Genomic DNA, 19,640 nt, shown 5'->3' with positions numbered 1-19,640 from the left:
TTCGGAGTGATGCCAGCCACTATCATCGGCGTTTTTTAAATTTAAATACAGGGTGTTACTTTGAATATTTCCCGCCCCTACTATCTCTAAATGCGATAGATTAAAAAAACAAATGCCAGAACAAGTCGATTTTATTATCGAGGGACAACAACATTTATGTAGAATTCACTGCACCAGTTTCGACCCTCTATTCTCTCAGAGCTACTCTCTCAAATATTCTAAATTGTAAAGGGAGTTAAATGATACATCATTTTAAAGAACTTTCCATTCTCGATAGTTTGGGGCCTCATTTGTTACATTTGACCGTTGCGTTAGTAAGTTAGGTGTTTTTGATCATTGTTCCTATTACTGTTTTGATAGCGTTGAAACTGAGACTTTTTTACTCGAACATGTCTTAAGATTGGGAAAGTGTTATAATAAACTTCTGAATAGCCGTTTTAAATTGTAAAATAAATAATTCTTCTTATTGTTGGTCTTAAAAAAAACACGTTCAAAACCTTGAATTGCTATTTTTAACACTTTTATTTTATTAGATGTTGGAAATATTCTCTATTATTTTCCAAACAGTAATAAAGCCTATTTTGAAACTCTTTCGAACATTTTCGAATTCAGCTTCCATTGTGGCCCTCTGTGCTTTTGTGATTTTTCTTTTCAAATAGTCAAATACGTCAAACCGAGCCTGACAATATTATCAGGCTGGGTTTAGTAAAAATTCCCATCAGAAAATCTAATGACGTTAAGTCTAGTGATCCTGGTGGCCATTCCATCCGTCCCCTGCTACCAATCCATTTGTCGGGAAAGGGGTCATCCAACCAGTCTCGCGCTCAGCGAAAATAATGCGATGGAGCTCCATTCTTGCCGAAAATATATTTGCTCTTCTTGCAATATGTTTCCACCAACTTGATCTTCCAATGAGTTGTTATTAAAGGATCAATCACGTTTTCAAGCAAGTTTAAGTACAGCCCTCCAGTCAAGTTTTCCTTAAGAAAGAAAGGTCCTATAAGGGAATTTCCGAGAATATCAGCCCAAACATAAATTTTTTCTAGCCCTTGTGTAACACCCTCTTCAAAAACGTGGGGATTTTCATCATTCCAATATCGTCACTTCTGTTTATTGCCTCGACCATTAAGAAAAAAACTGCACTCATCACGGAAGAAAATGTTTATTGAAAAAAGTTGGTTATTATCAATTAAGTTGGTTGCAGTTTCGTAAAACTCACTTCTTCATAAAGTGGTCATGAAGTTCCTGTAGAATGTGAATGTTGTAGGGATGAAATTTAATTAATTTCGGTGCTTTTCGTACAATTTCATGTGTCATTCCGGTTTAACTTGCGACCGTATGCAGCGAATTTCTGGGTTCTGCCACAAAGGTTCCCAGAATCTCCATTTGAGCAGCTTCATTTAAAATATGTTAAGGGCCCTTTTTTTGTTTGTTTAATAGAACCCGTTTCAGTACATTTTTTTTTTAAGTTTAAAACGTACCTGTGGCTCACATACGAATTAGGATTTCTAGCAGTAAAAACTTCCGCTGTTCGATTTGTGCATCTTTTTTGTTCATCATAAATAAAAACAATTTCAATTCTTTGCGGAATTGTATACCATATTAAATTACTCCCAATAACACACGAATTATCGCAATAAATTTTAACTGATTTGAATAGCTAGTAAAATCGACCAGTATCACAGGTAAGTAAATAATGTTTTCCATGGAAGATAATATCTAAATTTATGGAAACGGCATTCCATTGTAAACAAAAATAAACAATAAAAAATCATATTCTACGTAAATGTTTTTTTCGAGGACCGAGGAAATTTATTAGATCGATGCACATTTGCTTCAATAATTAGTACATTTTTTCTTTAGATGGCCGTTTCGACAAACATTAAATCAATAAGTTAGTAAATAGATTTATTATAACACTTTCCCAATGGTAAAATACGTTTGAATGCAGAAGTCTTAGTTTGAATGCTATCAAAACATTAATTAGATAAATGATTTTAGAATGATTAAAGACACATAACTTGACAACACAATACTCAAATGTAACAAACGAGTTACCAAAACTTAGAGAATGAAAAGCCCTTTAAAATGATATATCACTTAACCCCCTTTACGATTTAAGATATTCGAGAGGGTGGTTCTGTGGGTTGAGAGAGGCGTAGTAAATTCTACACAAAAATTCTTCAGCTTCGATAACAAAATCGAAGTGTTCCGTGCATTCCGTTTCAAGATAACAGGGTTGGGAAGTTTTCATATTGACACCCTGTATATGAATTGAAGAGAACGAAACAAATTTATTTAATAGCTTTTAATTTTTGTATATGACAAAAAAATAATCTAGCAAAACACTAAAAAATAAATAAAAGAATAAATAAAAATTATCGTATTATTGAGTAAGTAAAATAAAAAAAAGCGTTCGAAAAGTAAATATAAACCAATTCAAAAGAACTAAAATAGCCCATTTTTGTAGGTATAACGAATTAAAAAAAAATATAAATAGAAACGAAAAGTTTTTGATAAACCTAGAAACCGTAAATCTTAAGTACATAAAAAAAGTCCAAAAGAAAAAAAAAGTTATGAATCTCGTCAAAGAGCTTCATACAAAAAACAGGTTTTCCGGAGTATTGTGTGCTTTCAAAGCTTTTGTGATTCCTAACATTCCTTTCCTGCACTATGTGTATTTTTTTCTAGATAATCTTTTAGTTTGGTTTGCTCTTTTTTGTCTCACTAGTAGTTTTTTGCATTTTGGCAGATAAATATCTAATATTGGAAACTTCTTTTTGATTAGTAGGAAGTATGGTTTAGGAGGTAGCAGAAGTAATCTGAACCAACCCAAACTCACATGCTTAACACTTTGATCCGTCAGGAAGTCTGAAATCGGACTTACTGGCTTTCTAGAGAAACATGCCTAAATTTAAATGTAAACTAACATATGTACACTATGTCCTCTAAAATATATTTGATTACCATGCTAAACCTAGGCCTATGTATAAGAAAATTAAAGAAAAATCAAACCGTTCTCGATGAATTTGCTGAGTAAGAAAGTCCTAAGGAATGTTTTTAATAAATATCGGAACTATATACAGGATCCGAGCCGCAACACCCGCAAGAAGCTCGTGGAATTGCAATGAAACAATTTAAGTAAAGTTATTGCTTGTCTCCTAGTCAATCTAAAGCTTCAAGTCATTAAAGTCAATTCGTAAAAAACCGTTGAAAAAGCTTCCCTAAATCTTCATTTCTTCGTGTAAGAAGATCTAGTGAAAACTGTCTTATTTAACGTTGATAGACTATGCCAACTAGAGCAGCTAGTCTACCATTCTTGTTAACGTGACTTCCCATAAGCTGGAAATGATACCTTATACTTCAAATGTGTAATTAATTTTTAGAATTTTTTGTAATTGAGCTATTAAAAAAATATAAAAAAAAACTTCCTTGTCTAGGGAATTTTCAGCCAGGGAAAAACTACAATACACACGTTTCGTAAGGCACTAATCCATTTCCAACTCTTGGCATCGCTCATCGTTTTTAAAATATGAGTTCGTACGCCAATGTGTGCCGTCTCATGAATCTTTTATCTTAATTTATAATTATGGAAGTTTAAAGGTAACAAATTGTTCTCCGCATATCTCTCTCTCTTAATTTGAACTACTTAGTTAATGAGCCTGAAACAAAATACGGTTTCCTGTATTCCACGAATCCGTTCATATATGTGCAGTGGCGGTCATAGAGCTAAAAACGACATTAAAATATGAAAAATTGAATTCTTTGGAAGTAAATTTTAAAAAATTATATTTTTTTAACCGACTTTTATTAGCTTATAAAGGAAGTCAAAAATGCAAATTGCAAAAAAAATTGCAACAATCAAAATTGAAAAAAAAAAAATCATAAAAGTCAACAAAATTCTCGGACATATGATTAAGAATGATGTATTTAATCAAATAATTATATTAAAAAAAAACAAATAAACCAAACTTAAAATAACCAGAAACGAATCGGGCAGCTTTTATTCCTTTCAACTTTCAAACAACGATTTGGCATAGACGTAGTTAGTGCCTCGCAACCTTCTTTTGCAACGGAGTATCACCCTTGCTTAACATCGTCGAATAAATCTGGGAAATTTCTTATGTTTTGTTGTCTTAAAGTCTTCTTTACGTCGTTTTGCGAATTTTCAATCGGATTAAGATCCAGATTACAGGAAGGTCGTTTCAGAGGCGACACGGAATTTTGATGAAACCAAGTACGAAGGCAGCTGACGTGTGCTTCGGACTGTTTTCTTGCTGAAATTTTCAAATTACAAACGAGTTCTCTTAGCGTAAGCTAGCTTTACAGTCTCCATAATATTATCATATTGAACCTGATTCATAATCCGCTCGATTTTATGAATAGGGCCTTGTCCGGACCAGAAAAATCTCGAACCGATGTGTCGCCGTGTTTCTCTGTGATCGTGGTGTATTTAGGATTGTATTTCTTGTTTGAAGGACACAGTATACATACTGTAGTCCGACCGATATTATCTGATTAATTTCTGCTTCATCGGACCAAAGATGCCTTACGGTCCTTAGCAAATTGTACTCTAGCCCTGCAATTTTTCTTTAAATAATCGTTTTTTATGGGCATTTCGTCTAGGCAAATTGGCTTTCTTCAGACGACAACTAAATCAACATAAATTTTTTTTTTATTTTTATAATTTTTTTTTGAATTTTTTTTCTGCATGTCAACTGCCGTAATCATGGAATTTCGACGAAAGAGGTCACTATTTGTCTATCTGTTCCAAAATTCGATTTTCGAGATTTCTTTTTGAGCGGTGAATTTTCTGTAGTTCCACGTTCCTTTGAATGCTTAATCGCACGAGAAAGTATTATTCTCGAGCCTTTTAACCTTGTTGCACGATTCATACGCGTCGCCTTAGAAAGCCTTAAATTAATAATTAATTTAATAAGTTGTGAAGCAACTTTTTGGCATTGCACTGTTTTCTACATTTAATTAGTTCCCAAAATCTAAATCTCATATAACCTTTCACAAATTAGCATCAGTAAATATGCTAAACTGCCAAATCGACAGCTTTCTTAATTTAGTGTCTGCTCTCTATTAGTGCTCGAAAAGTGCTGATTGATTTAGTATTTCCATAAGATCCGTTAAGTTTCGACACAATAGATTTCGGGATTTCCAAATATATTTTGAAAATATGTGTAGGTTCGTTCGACGTCGTCAGATTTTCCCAATATACTGGGTCATTCAGATAAATGGGACAAGCAAATATCTTAAAATCGAGAAGATCTACAAAAAAACGTTCGCATAAAGTCTTTTTTATTTTCGATGTTTCCACTTTTTATACTGTAAATTTTTTCTCTAGGGTCGCCTTTACCTGTTATTTGGAATAAATTTTGTTTTTTCAAATCGAACGCCCAATTTTGTTCAGAGATGCGAATTCTTTGTTCAAAGTAAAAATGTTTTTGCTCGAAACATTTTTTGCTGAAGGTGATAAAATTCATAATAACACCAGATGCAAAATAAAGTTTTATTTCGGTAGTGCTACATGTTTAATGTCATTAAATTATTGTTGAAACAGACAAATCTAATTGGAAGTAGTTTACTGTGGTTTTTCGTTGATTGTGCGTACTTTTGAAATCGACAAATCCATGGACGACCGTTTTGGGTTTTATTTTGTATTTATTTGATTGTTTTATGCACAGGCCGAAGTTTAGTCCAATAATTAAACAACCATAGGTGTATGCAGTTTAGGCAGTTAGTGTCAGTCGTTTTTTGAATGAATTTCTATTTACGATTAGGTTTAGTCTAGACTGTAATCCGATACACCTTTACTTCACACTTGGCTAGTCCGGGAAAGAATTTCGTTATAACTCAGTTAATGTTCAGTTCAAGTTTGAAAAATTTACAAAAACGGTCACATTCCTAGTCGATTTTAGAGTTAAATACCCGCGATTGGTCTCGTCAAATTTTTCGTAATAGTTTTATGAAGAAGTCCTCGATATTGTCCACACCGGACACCACAGACCGAAGATTGAAGCGTTTCAAATAGCCCTACACTTCATTAAAAAAGAAAAATTCGAAATGATTTTAATTTATGGTGAATCAAAAAAAAAAAAAATGTTGACCAAACGAGAGAACTTTATGCTGATCGTTTTCCGAATGAAATTCTTCCAGGGCAAAATACTTTTTACCGTATCGTGAACCGATTCTGAGAAGCAATTTTAGGAGAAAGGAACCTGAAAATGTTAATCATATTCATATGAATGAGGATTATTAAATTAGCGTATTAAGTTCAGTCGCCGTAAAATCTCACGTTAACATTCGTCAAATTTCCCTAGATTCAGGACTTTCTCAAGGTACAGTTTGAGGTGATTTAAATGCACATGAATTTCATCCGCACCACGCAAGTCTGCACTAAAAATTAAGTGGTGATGATTTCCGAGTTCGTGGGACTTTTTACATTCGAGCACAAAGAAGACTCCACGAAAATGCACATTTTTTGTTATTTTTGGATTAATCAAGTCTCACAAACCAGATGAATCGCAACACCATGTAGGATTGATCGATTAGGAGTTCGCATCGATTGGGTCAAGTGGAAAGGCCATGGACTTTAAGTATTTGGTGTGGTATTTTAGGTAGACATCTGATTGCGCCATATTTGATTGATGGAAATTTCAGCGCAGGAACGTATCAGAATTTTTTACCCCTTCTTGGAAACGGTAAATTAGAGCGAAGGTTGACAGTGTAGTTTCAACATGATGGCTGTCTCGCTTGTTATGTTAGAAAAGTCAGAGAAGTAATAAAGGAACAAAGCTGGATTGGGCGTGGTAGTGCAGTTAACGAAACACCCCGATCGACAGATTTGACTTCACTAGATTTTTTTTGTGGGGTCAGTTGAAACACGTTCTGCTTGCTCGAGTCCCAACTACTGCCGAAGACATGAAAATTCGGATCAGATACGCCTGTTGTAACGTTATACCTGAAATGCTAGAAAACACCACATGATCATTCCAAAATAAAATTTTCAGGTCTCTTGAACAGCAGGGGCGCCATTTCGACCGTTTGTTTGATTTTTTTTTTTAATAAAGTAAAACTGCGCAAAAATTTTTAAAAAGTTTAATAAAGCCTTTATTTTGTATTTAGTATTATTATCAATGTTATCACTTTCAGCAAAAAATGTTTCGCGTAAAAACATTTTTACTGGCAATGAGGAATTCGAATCTTAAAAAAAGTTGAGTGTTACAGTTGAAACAACGAAGTTGACCCCAAAAGACCGGTGAGTGTGACATTGCGAAAAAACCCACAGCATCAAAAATTGGGGCCCTGAAAATGAAAAAGGCTTTACTCAAAAAATATTATTTTTAGATCTTCTCGATTTTGAGATACTTGCTTGTCCCTTTTATCAAGAATCACCCGATACATTTCAATTTCAGTAAAATAAGTAGGCGTTCTTAATTTTATGACGGGCACTGTACTTAATGTTCCCATGAAACTTGGGCTATCCTAAATGGATCCACTGAAATGGAAAAAGATCTCCGTCAACTCTGGTCATCAGGCGTGAATCTGAGCGAAAGCTAATGGCTGATTGTCTCTAATAGACAGTCAAGCCCAAAAAATTCGGAAATAAAAAGCCTAATCCAATTTCCTCCATTATCTCATTTATTCTCCCGTCTTTTTCCTCTGGAGTCATAATGAAACGGTCGGTTCGCATTTTATCAAACAATAGGGAAAATTTTGAAAGAAGTATGCTTAATCAATGGATCGTACAGTTATGGATAATCGGAGGATTAAAAATGTAAATAGATTCTCACCATGATCAGGCAGATATTCCCATCGGCGCGTATCAGAGATTCCTTTTCATTCTGCCATAATCCACGTGCGGAGTGACTTTAAGTCTTTTGTATGTAGGGCCTGTGTGATACACTTCACTTGCCAAGAAAAACACAGCGGGATCCTGTCCCTATAATCCTTCTTTTCAGCAACCATATATCTTATGGCAGCTGCTTCTTATTCCCAGATTGGACATGAAAAACGAACCGAATCCTTAGAGTCTACAGGCTATGAACGTACAGAGTTCTAAAATATTCAGGAATTCTTGTAATGGAAATAAATTATGTATGGAAAGTGCTAAAGCAAAGACTATTCATAAATAATACTACTGTAAATGTAACGTCGACATTATTAACCTCATTACAAGTTGGAAAATGTCATAATATCTACCTCTACTTTCCACCCTCATTTCCCTCCCTGATTTCCTGGGTAATTTTAATTAATTTCCAGCGATGTTGTTAACACACTCTACATCGCTCACAAGGTTTGTGGCTTCTTCTGCTTGCTTTGTTCTTTAAAATACACCATTAGATCGTTTAGAGAGTTGGTTTGATAAGAATCGTGATGTTAACTTACTATCTAAAAGTTTTAAATGGCAGACATCAAGTCAGAAAACATCATTATAGAAATTAATTTAAATTATAAATGCGTAACTTCGGTAGAGAGTTTCTTTACTGTTTTGAGATTATAGCTAACCTCGTCTGTGTAAGCTATTACGTCTATCGACAGTAATGAAACACCTTCGGTATATAATGTCCTCTTTCCACGTAACCCTGCTGCCTTGGAAAATTGATGGTCAATATCATTATCAACATTATTTGCACTAGAGAAAGTAAAAAATCTTAGACTAGGGCCAAATTATTAATGTTCTGTTAACGTTAACGTCAATTTAGTTTCCATAGAGTCTCAGCATCTGACATTCACCCACGATCTAATTTAACGTTTCTATGTAAATTAACTGGCAGTTAAAGGAGACAGTTCATTAATACGTTGTCCCTATCTCCCGTTTTGGGAGACACACACGGGCGAGTTGTTTCTTTGAACGTATTTTCTGTACAACTTTATAAAATTAAATTTAAATGAAATATCCTACAGTTACGCCACTGGCAAAGTTTTTTCAACTAAAGGCACGGACTATCATTCATTCAAAGGAATCTAAAGATATTGGCTCCACGAAAGGGATTGGACCTTTTGATCTTATTCTTATAGGGTTTCGTCCTTGGTCTATTGTGTTTTTGACCCTACAAGCAATAGGAACACCTGGAATATTGGCACGTGTGAAAACTTTGTATATTTAGAATTTTAAATTTAAGCCAGGAAATGAAACGTTTAAGCCGACTGTTATTGAGAGCGTGTATGGAGGTTTTCAAAACTAGAGAAGAATGAGTATGAAAAGTAATTAGAACTTCCAAGGTTTACTTAGGGCACCTTCTTCACTCTATGGAAGATATATAGAAAATCGGACAAGGCATATAAAAAATGTTTCAATACCTCCTACAAATTGGACATTAAAAAACGAGGTTTATATTGCAATTTGTGCCAAAAATTGATTCGTTATCAAATTTAATGTACACAATATCCATTTATTTTTTGCAGCATGCCTTTGGGGAATGGGGAAGTTTCCCTGTATAATGTAGAGAGCGAATGGTCGGTTCGATTTGCCACAACAATATTTTTTATTACAATTAATTCAGCCAAAACTGCGATCATCGACTTGTTTATGTAGACACCACCAGGATGACTCTTTATACAGGGTGTCCCAACTAAAACTTGTACTCCATAAAATCTCCGACTTCGTCTAAATGTGAGCTAAATATTAAAATATGTTAATTTTAATTTGGAAAGGGACCAAATTTTTATCTTGTTTCCGAAATAACTTTTGCATCTCTCTAGCCGGCAAAACCACCCGTTCAAAAACTTTAAACATCAAGAGGGGCCACACGGCACATTACTTTCAAACTAGTTCCATTTTCTATGCAACCGTGTTTTTTTGGAAGTTTGAACAATTGGTTTTTCAAAATCACGAAATTGTTACAGACTCATTGAAATTTTCAATATTATTAATCCGGTACAATTTCGTTTAAATTTCAAATAATTTTTTTTTGCAGGAACGGACTGAGGAAGAATTTCTTTTCTGAGACCTCTTAAATCTAATGATCGCTCCAGACCGAACGAGCCGCGCGGACTCAAGCTGCACCGACCTGCGCAGAGCAGATTTTAGTAGCGCGGTGCGATTGATCTGGAACCACCCAAAGGTTTACGCGACACCACCTGCGTTTCCACAAATGTTTTGAGAACGAATTGTTGCAGAATACTGAGTGATCACCCCAGAAATGTTGAAAAATTTTAGAGATTTTTTTTCAAAATGGCTCGTATTATTGCATGGAAGTTGATGGTGTGCATTTTGAGTGATGCATTCGTTAAATTGAATTATTTTGGCCATAAACACTTTTGATTCCTCCCAAAGTCATCTAGGAAGTGTTCAAAAAAGTGAATCGTTTAAACTTAAAAAAAATAATAATAACGTGGTTGCATACAGAATTGAAACAGCTTTGAAATGACGTGTCACTCGGCGCCTCTTGCTATTTATAGATTTTGAAGGGGTAGGTCTGGGCGCTGGAGGATAAAAAAATTATTTCGAAACCAATTTAAAATTTGGACCCTCCTCAAGCTAAAATCGACATATTTTAGCATTTTTTCCCCATTTGGGTCAAATCGGAGGTTAGGGGTACAAATTATAGTTGGGATACTCTATATAACACGACAGGATGCAGAATTTTAGTTTTCTTAGGACTTAATGGAGATTTTAACTAATTTCTTTCTCAAACTTCATGGAGTGAACTCGATACGTTGTGAAGGTTCAAAAACTATGGGTACTTCAATCAACTTTTCAGTGGCAGGAATGAGTGATTATTCATCAGCTGTGAAATTTCCATTGTTATGAAAAATTGCTTCGATTATCCCGTTTAATTTAGCATCTGCATTATTAACTGCTACACAACCTCCATCAACACCTTCTTTGATTATATTAAATGAACATGGTTTAAATTTTCTCCGCCACTTTAATCCTCTTTGATGTACGTTTATTGTTTATCTTCAATGTCCCATTCAGCTCAAACCTTCTCTTCTAACACCTCTCCAACAAGGACTCCTAGAAATATCACAATAAACTTCTGTTGGAGTAGATTCCATTAGAGGTTCTAAAGGTTCAATTTCTCTACCTACTTAAACAAATTCTTCAGCAGCAGCTATGGATACTTGGGACGTTTCTCTATCTTTTCCAACATTCCTTTTGACACTCTAATTAGCTCACTGAACAAGTTCTTTGTAATCCATCGTCGTCAACATTAGTGTCAGATAGATTTCTATTATTTTATTTCGTCTTTTCTTTGATATGACTTTCAATCATATCAAGTTGTGACAATTTTGCTCTGAATGACTTTCTATCATTGTTTAAAGGGCTTTTACCTTCAATTTCTCTGAGGATTTTTGCTGTTTATTGAGACTTTCAGTGATACTTCGGAAGATAGGAATAAACCATCAGCATACATTAAATTTAACTTTTTTTGTCCACGTTTCAAAGCGATTTCTACAACTCTTCTAGCAATTAGAAAATGCCCGACAGAGCCCTCCAAGGCTCTTCGCCTTTTTTAAAAACGATTCCTAGCCGACATTAAATGTTTATGGCGAAAATCTCACTTAATGGACAAAAATATCGGTTGACACATGACAAGAATTTGGTCTTTAAGCATTCAAATAATTAAAAAGTATTCTCAAAGGTGGTTCTAACAGCTCTGAAACTTTCTTCACAAATTACAATCAAAAAGGCTGAAGGACCACGTTAATCGCTCTTTTGTACCGGGTCAGCCACGCAACCTGTTTATTATAAAATTTTTCTTTTTCCACTATCGTAACCCAATGAAATTTGGTTTCAGGTTAGAATCGACCATCTTGAATGCAAATAAAATATTTTCAAAATGGCGCCGGTTATATCGGGAGTAGATACCAAATTCGTTATTTTAAGATGAAACCCCTAACTTTTTGCAATTTTCGGGTTTCTCTCTTAATCTTACGACTAGTTTACGTAAATTATTTTATGCCTAAAGCTTTTTGAGTTATACTGGCAACTTTTATAATTTTGACACCTGCAGGATCTCACGGATATTGGTGTTCCTCGTTAACGGTTGCGAATTTTGGAAAAGGTGTTCTGGAGCTTAATAAGCCACGTTTTGACGTATTTCAATTTGACAAAAAACCTTCCACAACCCCCGAAACATGCCTTCACAATTGCATGACTGCAAATCTCAGTAATTTGCTGATTTAAAATAGGACCTCTTGTCCAGAATTGGTGTTGGAAACTTCAATCACATATTACACAGAATTAAGATCGAGAAAATGCTTTAAGGTACAGAATATTCTATTTGAAATAAACAAGTTATTTAGACTTGAAGTCGCCCAACTTCGGACGCATGTTTCGGGGATTGTGAAAAACTTTTTGACAATTTCATTTCCGTGAGATTGGACAGCTGTATGGTAACGGTCAATTTTAGACATAAGATACCTTACATGATTTGGCTTTAAAATTTACCGTGAGATCCGAAAATTATTAGAAAATTCGATGGTTCCACTTAAAATAATGAAGTTCGTAGCTACTTTCGGTACAACTAGAAGTACCTTCATTTCGAAAATATTCCCCCTGCACTCAAAATGGTCGGTTCTAGCCTATAGTCAACTTGAGTGGTGCTACAATCGTGAGAAATCAAACGTTTTCTATTGAATGGGTTGCGTGACCAACCCTGTATACGAGGTGTTAATCGATGATTAATCTATTCTTTTATAACTTTTATAATGACTCTGTCTTTTAATTGACTGCAGACACACAAAAGACCAGAACGCCATAATATAACTCGCGCCTCTCCATTAGTAAAGAGCCGCTCTCCTTTGCATACTAAAACGTAAAATGGAAAGTGTTCTTATTCTCTTGTTGAATAATGGACCGTTTCTAGTAATTTACTTCAATGGAGGCAGGCCTTGAGGATTTTTTTCCTTTATCAGTGAAGTTTTCTGACAACTGCTTTTCCAATTTCAAACCCGGAATATGGGAGTAATAGTTCGCTTTCTTCGAAACAATGCCCATTTATCCCGGGTAATACCCCTCGTTCTGCAATAAATTACGTGGCAGAATATCTCTGCTCGCTCCGGATACAGAATTTCGAACGTAACTGAATGCATTTCTGGAACACCTTCCTATTTCCATATTTTAGTATGCCAAGGCGCTGATTGCTGATTTCCCCCTGGCAACTGGGAAAACTAGAGTTCGACTTTCTATTGTTATATGCTAAAATACGAAAACTTGAAATAAAGAGTGAAATAGCAGAGTTAAGTAGAGTAGAGTTTTCATGTTCTATAACATTTTAGAACTTCCGTGTTTATTGTCGCTGGTGTCCCTCCATCTCTTGTAAAATCCTCTTAAACGACATATTGTGGTAACAGTGCACTTCCCCGAATTATTGAATAGCAGTGAAACAGCCTTAACAGCAGCGCTATAGAAGAAATACAAAAGTACTAATTCCATTACATGAAGAGCGTGAGAAAATAGCGACACAGTGCAGGGGAATTTGGGGTCATTCAGGTGTGCACTGATTCCATTATACAGCAGGGGAGAGTCGGGAAACAACTGTGAGAAATCCCGGTTTTTCACCTGTGTGCGAGAGTTAATGTGGATTGGAAATGCCGCCTATTTGCATATGAATCAAGGGCGATACGAGTGAGTGAGGACTAAATAAAATGCACTATTAAAAGTGTAAGTAATAATGAATATTTAAATGAACGCAGTTTAGGATAGTGAGATCCTGCATTTTTATAACGTTTTAATGCAGCCATTGCGTGGTTAGTTTTGCCTAACCGTTTCGTTAACAAATTTAACGTTTAATCTTTGTTAATGAAGTGGAAAAAAACATTTTGTTTTTAATTAAATGTTAGACGTTAATTGAACGAACGATTTTTTTCTGTGAGATACACTTTAAATATGGACATTTCCGTGCTTGCGCAAAAGTATGGAAAAGGACATTTGTAGGCAAATCTGCTTCGCGTTCATTCCACTGGACGCGGCTGATTAGGCAGATAATGGAACTGAGCACAGATTACCACAAAACAACGCAGAAGGAATTTAACAAAAAACGAGAAGGTCAGAGTTCAGTTATCAGGCACAGGTCACAGTCAAAGGGTCAGTTGAGTCAATCAACATATGAAAAAATAGATAAAAATGTGCCCGTTTTGACAGAGTAACTGCAAAATCACTATCTGCGAGTGTGTAACGGCGCCAACTTCGTCACTACTTTTTCTCCAACCAAATTTGAGTAATAAATTTTTAAATTACGTTTGGTTTTGATTCATTATTAAGAACTCTCAAAGTCGTCGTAGAAAAAATTCGGGACAAACGGGACAGCATACATATGATGGAAGTAAAATTACAAAAAGGATATTGGCACGCAAGTCTGTTTTGCGGCCACTTCTAAAAAAATTTGATAGGGAGTCAAATAGAAGTCACTACTTTGGGGTTTAATGCCACTATCGACATTAACGTACACTGTTTAAATCTAAAAACATACGATGACCATTCCTAAGAAAAATGATGAAAAACTATTTTTGTCTAAGATCACTTAGTAATGAACTAATATTCACTTTATTAATTATAGTTAAATACAAGTCACATAGCATCAGAGGGAGTAATGCGAGATCTGCGGGATATAAAGGGTTTATTCCCGCTGACTGTATAAATCACACATGTTTCCATGGAAACCGCTCGCCTATTATAGTAAACAACATTGTGATTTCACTTGGCAATGGCTGCCGCGTTGCTTAATTACCCAGCCCCGGCAAGCAAACTCGAATTTCACATTTCAATATTATTCTGCAAATAACTGTTTGGTAAACCAACTGTCTAGGTTTATACCACTGATTCATTACAGTTTCAGATTTAATGGACCTTATTCAAATAGAAGGCTAAACTTTCGCGCTTCAGCTCAACGAACAAGAAGTATAAACTTTTTGAGAATCAGTTCTTCACCTTCGCTTCCGACTGAAAACAAAAATTCGTCAAAGTCGCTTCGTGATATTGCCCAAACACATGAAATGTCTTTTAATGGAAATTAAGCTAACCGAACTCAGTAAAAATTTTTATTAATTTGGTTTACGCCTTGTTTAAGTTGAGCTTTGTAAAATGCGGCTCTAAGCCATTGATTTTGTATTCAATCGGCTTTTAGCGGCGGTTTTTGTTATTTAAAATAAAATTAAAATCGGTTATGAAACCCTCAGTTTCAAGGCAATAATAAATAATAAAGTGCCGAAGAAAAAAATATATCTCGAAATTTTTTTCTCGGGCAGGCAAAGAAACAAAAAAAAACCTACGAACATGTCTCAAAATATCGATTAGGGCCATTAAATGGTGTGGGTTAAAATTTTGCATTGTGCTAGTGCCCTTTTTCCTGCCCAGAATAAAATTTAAAAAATTGGTTGTTTGTTGGCTTACGTGAAAACTCTGGAAAAAACGATTTTTTACATCATTTTTATATTATGGATCTGGGTTAAGCGAACTGGAGATATAGCGTCTTGATAAGGACGAAAATTATGCTGTGCTGATTTCTGTGTTAACAGCATATTTGCCTTGGCGCATGAAAGAAAACTGCAAATGTATTTTGATCAAATTAGATTACGTGATATAGAGTATAGCATATTTAGGAAACGCGGTACATACAGGGTGGCTCAATTTAATGTGAAAGGTTTTTTAACGGTTCAGTTACTTCGTTTTCTAAAAAAAAATCAATTCTTATAGTTTTAACATACAATTAAAACCAAATATTATGACTGAGCGGTGTTCTTCACAGAGTGTTCAGAGTCTACGGATCACGTGGGAAGCATAATACAGAGTAGTTCGATATAAAGTAGAACTATTTTGGGAGGTCATTTTAGAGATTAAAATAATAAAAAATGTTTTTATGAAGGTAGTCTAAAAATCGCTTCTGTAAGAAGCCAGTATCCCTTAATGGGAGAATTCTGTAGACGGGTTTTTTGCAATAATTTTAAAAAGGTAAAATTATGAAATTCGATAAATTATAATTAGTTTTTGAATGGGAAAACTTTTTTTGTGTTGACACACTCACAGATTTTAGTTAGGGGCGTCACATGCAGGGGGTCGCCTATGTAAAAGTTACAGCGATATTTTTGTTTCTGGAATTTCTTAATTTTTGATATGAAATTACTGAAATGCTAATGCTTTTAAGCGAAAAGGGTCCTCTTTTTTTATCTCGTTGAGACAGACCGTTTTCCATAAAAACGAGTTTTTATAAGCCGATGCTGATCTCGGAAAACTACGAAGAAAAAATTTGAAGGTGCATCAAGACTGATGGAGGCTTTTTTCAATATATCATGCAAATAAGTGATAAATCCTTAATAATATTAGTCTTTTTACTGCTGGCTAATAATGTTTTTTTTTTTTTTTTTTTATTTCAAAGAGCAATGCTATGTTTAATAAGATGTATTTCGATGGTCATTTGATCGTGCATTGGTTTATAAAAACTCATTTTTCTGGAAAAAGGTTTATCCCAATGAGATAAAATGAGAACGATTTTTTTTACTGAAAAATATTAGCAATTCAGTAATTTAATTTCAGAAATTAAAAAATGTTACAAATAAAAGTTAGTAAACCATTTACATAGGAGATCACCTATATGTGACGCCCTTGATTAAAATATGCAATTATTAATATAACAAAAATTTTCTGATATGAATATATTACAGTATATCGAGTTTCTTAATTTTTGAGACAAATCGTTTTCAAAATATTCTGAAAAAGAATCGTTCGAGTTCCCTCTTAAAGGGGTTTTAGCCCCTTTAAGAAGCAATTTTTGGCGTGTATTTACAAGAACTATATTTTATTATTTTAACCCCTAGAATTACCTACCACAATACTTCAATACCATTTCCGGACAGTTTATATATCGCTCTACGATTGGTAAAAGGCAAGTAGCAAAGGCGGCCGACTTATTTATTTGGAAAATCGTGCATTAATGGGGGTTAATAATGAATGATTTTATAAAAATTAAAAAGACATATTAATAATTATACGACGAAAGTAGTGTGTACTATTTACACGTAGATTTAGATAATTTACCATCGTTAGAATCACCACAACAGACGTATTCGAATATAGTTTGGATCCATTCGATACCAAATTCACTACGGACCTGTATAATCTAGCAATTTTTACCTTGCAGTTATCTCTTTATTTGTCTTAATTTTAAAACAAAAAACCGTTGAATACATGAAAAATATTGGATTCGAAATAGCCCACCCTATACAGCGTGTTCCATTTTTGATGGGGTTATCAAAAAATCTCGATTAGAAATAAGAATACTTAAAAATGGTTACGCGATACTTTGCTACTTTTTCGAAAAACAGATCATGGTGTAAACAGTTTTTTCGTAGATTCGATGCAAAGTTCCCTTTTCGATAACAAAAATATCTCTGATACTGAAATATACTCCTTATAAATTTAAAACAACGCATGTATTAAATAATGGAGACACCCAACGTCTAATTTACTTTTGTTATTGGTTTTAGCAAAAATGTATAAAAGACGCAAATTTTTGTCAAAAAGCAATATGGTAAGTACGCTTGTAGTGGCGCGAGCATAAACCACCACAATAATCGATACTGATCACAAGAAAACCGAGATGCGCCATTTTGCTTTCGATGGTAAGGAAGACTCGGTTTCACTGTTGCATGCTACATATCCTCAACAAAATCAGGGCATCACATATTCTAGGGAACTTAGGAGCTGAGAATTATCCACAAATATTACAAAACATTTTACTGGATTAAAAAAACTACATACAGAATTAAACAGAAGTTAAAAGATTACAGAAGGGGTCCCAAAATGCGACAATTTCAATTTCACCCTGTGTTCCACAAATAAAAAGATCAGTGAAAAATCACGTATACCATAATTTTTTTCTCGAAATAGGGGCCCAGTATTGCGTCAACCATTTTCAACTACCTTTATTTCTAAGCGAGATTTCTGAATAATCCCATCGAAAATGGAACACACTGTACACCAGTCATCTATCTATCCAAAGATTGACAATGACTAAACTAACATTTCTGTAATTGGTTTGGAGAATGTAATACTTGCCCCATTACGATCCATTAACCCGCAGGGAAGCAATTGTGAGCCAGTTTTAACTTTACCTGGGGGCTATCGAAAGGAATCAGGGCGAGGGTGAATTATTCGATTCGACCCACCCTCTCAAAGCCGGAGTGTGGCACCCGTATATGAGGCAATTTCATCTAATTAAGACCCCCATGTGTTTCAATGAAACCTGGCGCGTGACTGATATTTTCTCGTCGGTGTAGTCTCGTTTTTCATTCTGCTTAATATGTCTTGATATCCGAGAAATATAGCTAATTTCAGGACGGAGTTTCCACGCTTTTATTGGCTTGATTGACTCTGATATAAAATAGTGAACTATCCGAGGAATATTGAGGCCTAACGACAAAAATCTCCGAGAGATATTTAAGAGCGATAAATCTTGCTCCAGATGAATCACCCAAGTAACAAATTTCCAGAATCATAAATTCGGGATGAAAACATGCTCGAGCTCCAAATGAATACAAATAACGCTGACGTTTCAGTTTGTGCGCTCCCCGTTTATTAATGGCTGACGTTAAGTATTTCAACGTAATTGTTGTTGATTTTTCAAAGTAATTGTTGTTGATTGCACCATCTCTTTCCACAAATGTACCTCAGGAAGAAATTATGATGAGTAAAGTAGCGATACACATTAATCAATTTACTGAGAAATTCCTTAAGTGTAAAACCAATAAACGCAGTAATTTGGGACAAACTATTAGGTCGTGTAGTATGAAATGAGTAGAATTGAATTGAAGCTTTAGTCATTTTTTCTTCATATGAAATGATTTTATTGTCAATCGAAATATGCACCGCCATTATCGATACACTTCTGCCATTTAACGGGAAGTTCATTGATTCCCCTGCTGTAAAAGCCTGCAGGCCGGGAGTCGATAAACTCGTGGAAGGCAGCTTTGACAGCCTCATCGGAGATGAATATTTTCCCTACCAAGAAGTTATCCAAATTTTAAAAGAAGTGGTAATCACTGGGTGCTAAGTCAGGTGAATACGGTGGATGACGAAGAGTTTCCAATTCCAACTCCTGTAGCTGGGCCGAGGTGACTTGTGCGGTGTGTGGCCGAGCGTCGTCGCGCAACAATAGCGGTGCGCTTGGATTGACTAATCTTGGCTGCTTAACCGTCAGTTGCCTCATCATTTCGGTCAGTTGTCGACAGTAGACATCAGCCCTAATCGATTCACCAGGTTTCATGAAGCTGTGATCGATGACACCAAACGGACACCATAAGCTTCTTTTGATGAAGATTTTTTTTCGCACAATGTTTTGGTGGTTCATCTTGATCCAACCACTGCGATGAACGTCTGGTATTGTCATGTAGGATCCATTTCTCATCACAAGCAACAATCCGATTCAAAAATGGATCGTTATTGTACCGGCACAACAAAGAAACACAAGTTTCGAGACGTCGTTCTTCCTGTATGTCGCTCAACTCATGCGGTACCAACTTGTCCAGCTTCTTCACCTCACCAATTTCAGCCAAATGAGTCAACATTGTTTTTGTGGTTACACTGAATATTAACGAAAATTCGAACGCACTTTGACGTGGATTCGCTTCCCTCATGGCTTTCAGATGATCGTTATCCACCTGAGTTTGAGGTCGTCCACGTGGTT

Source organism: Euwallacea fornicatus, chromosome 27 (genome assembly GCF_040115645.1).
Source record: "Euwallacea fornicatus isolate EFF26 chromosome 27, ASM4011564v1, whole genome shotgun sequence".
Taxonomy (NCBI): domain Eukaryota; kingdom Metazoa; phylum Arthropoda; class Insecta; order Coleoptera; family Curculionidae; genus Euwallacea; species Euwallacea fornicatus.
This window is presented reverse-complemented; position numbering follows the sequence as displayed.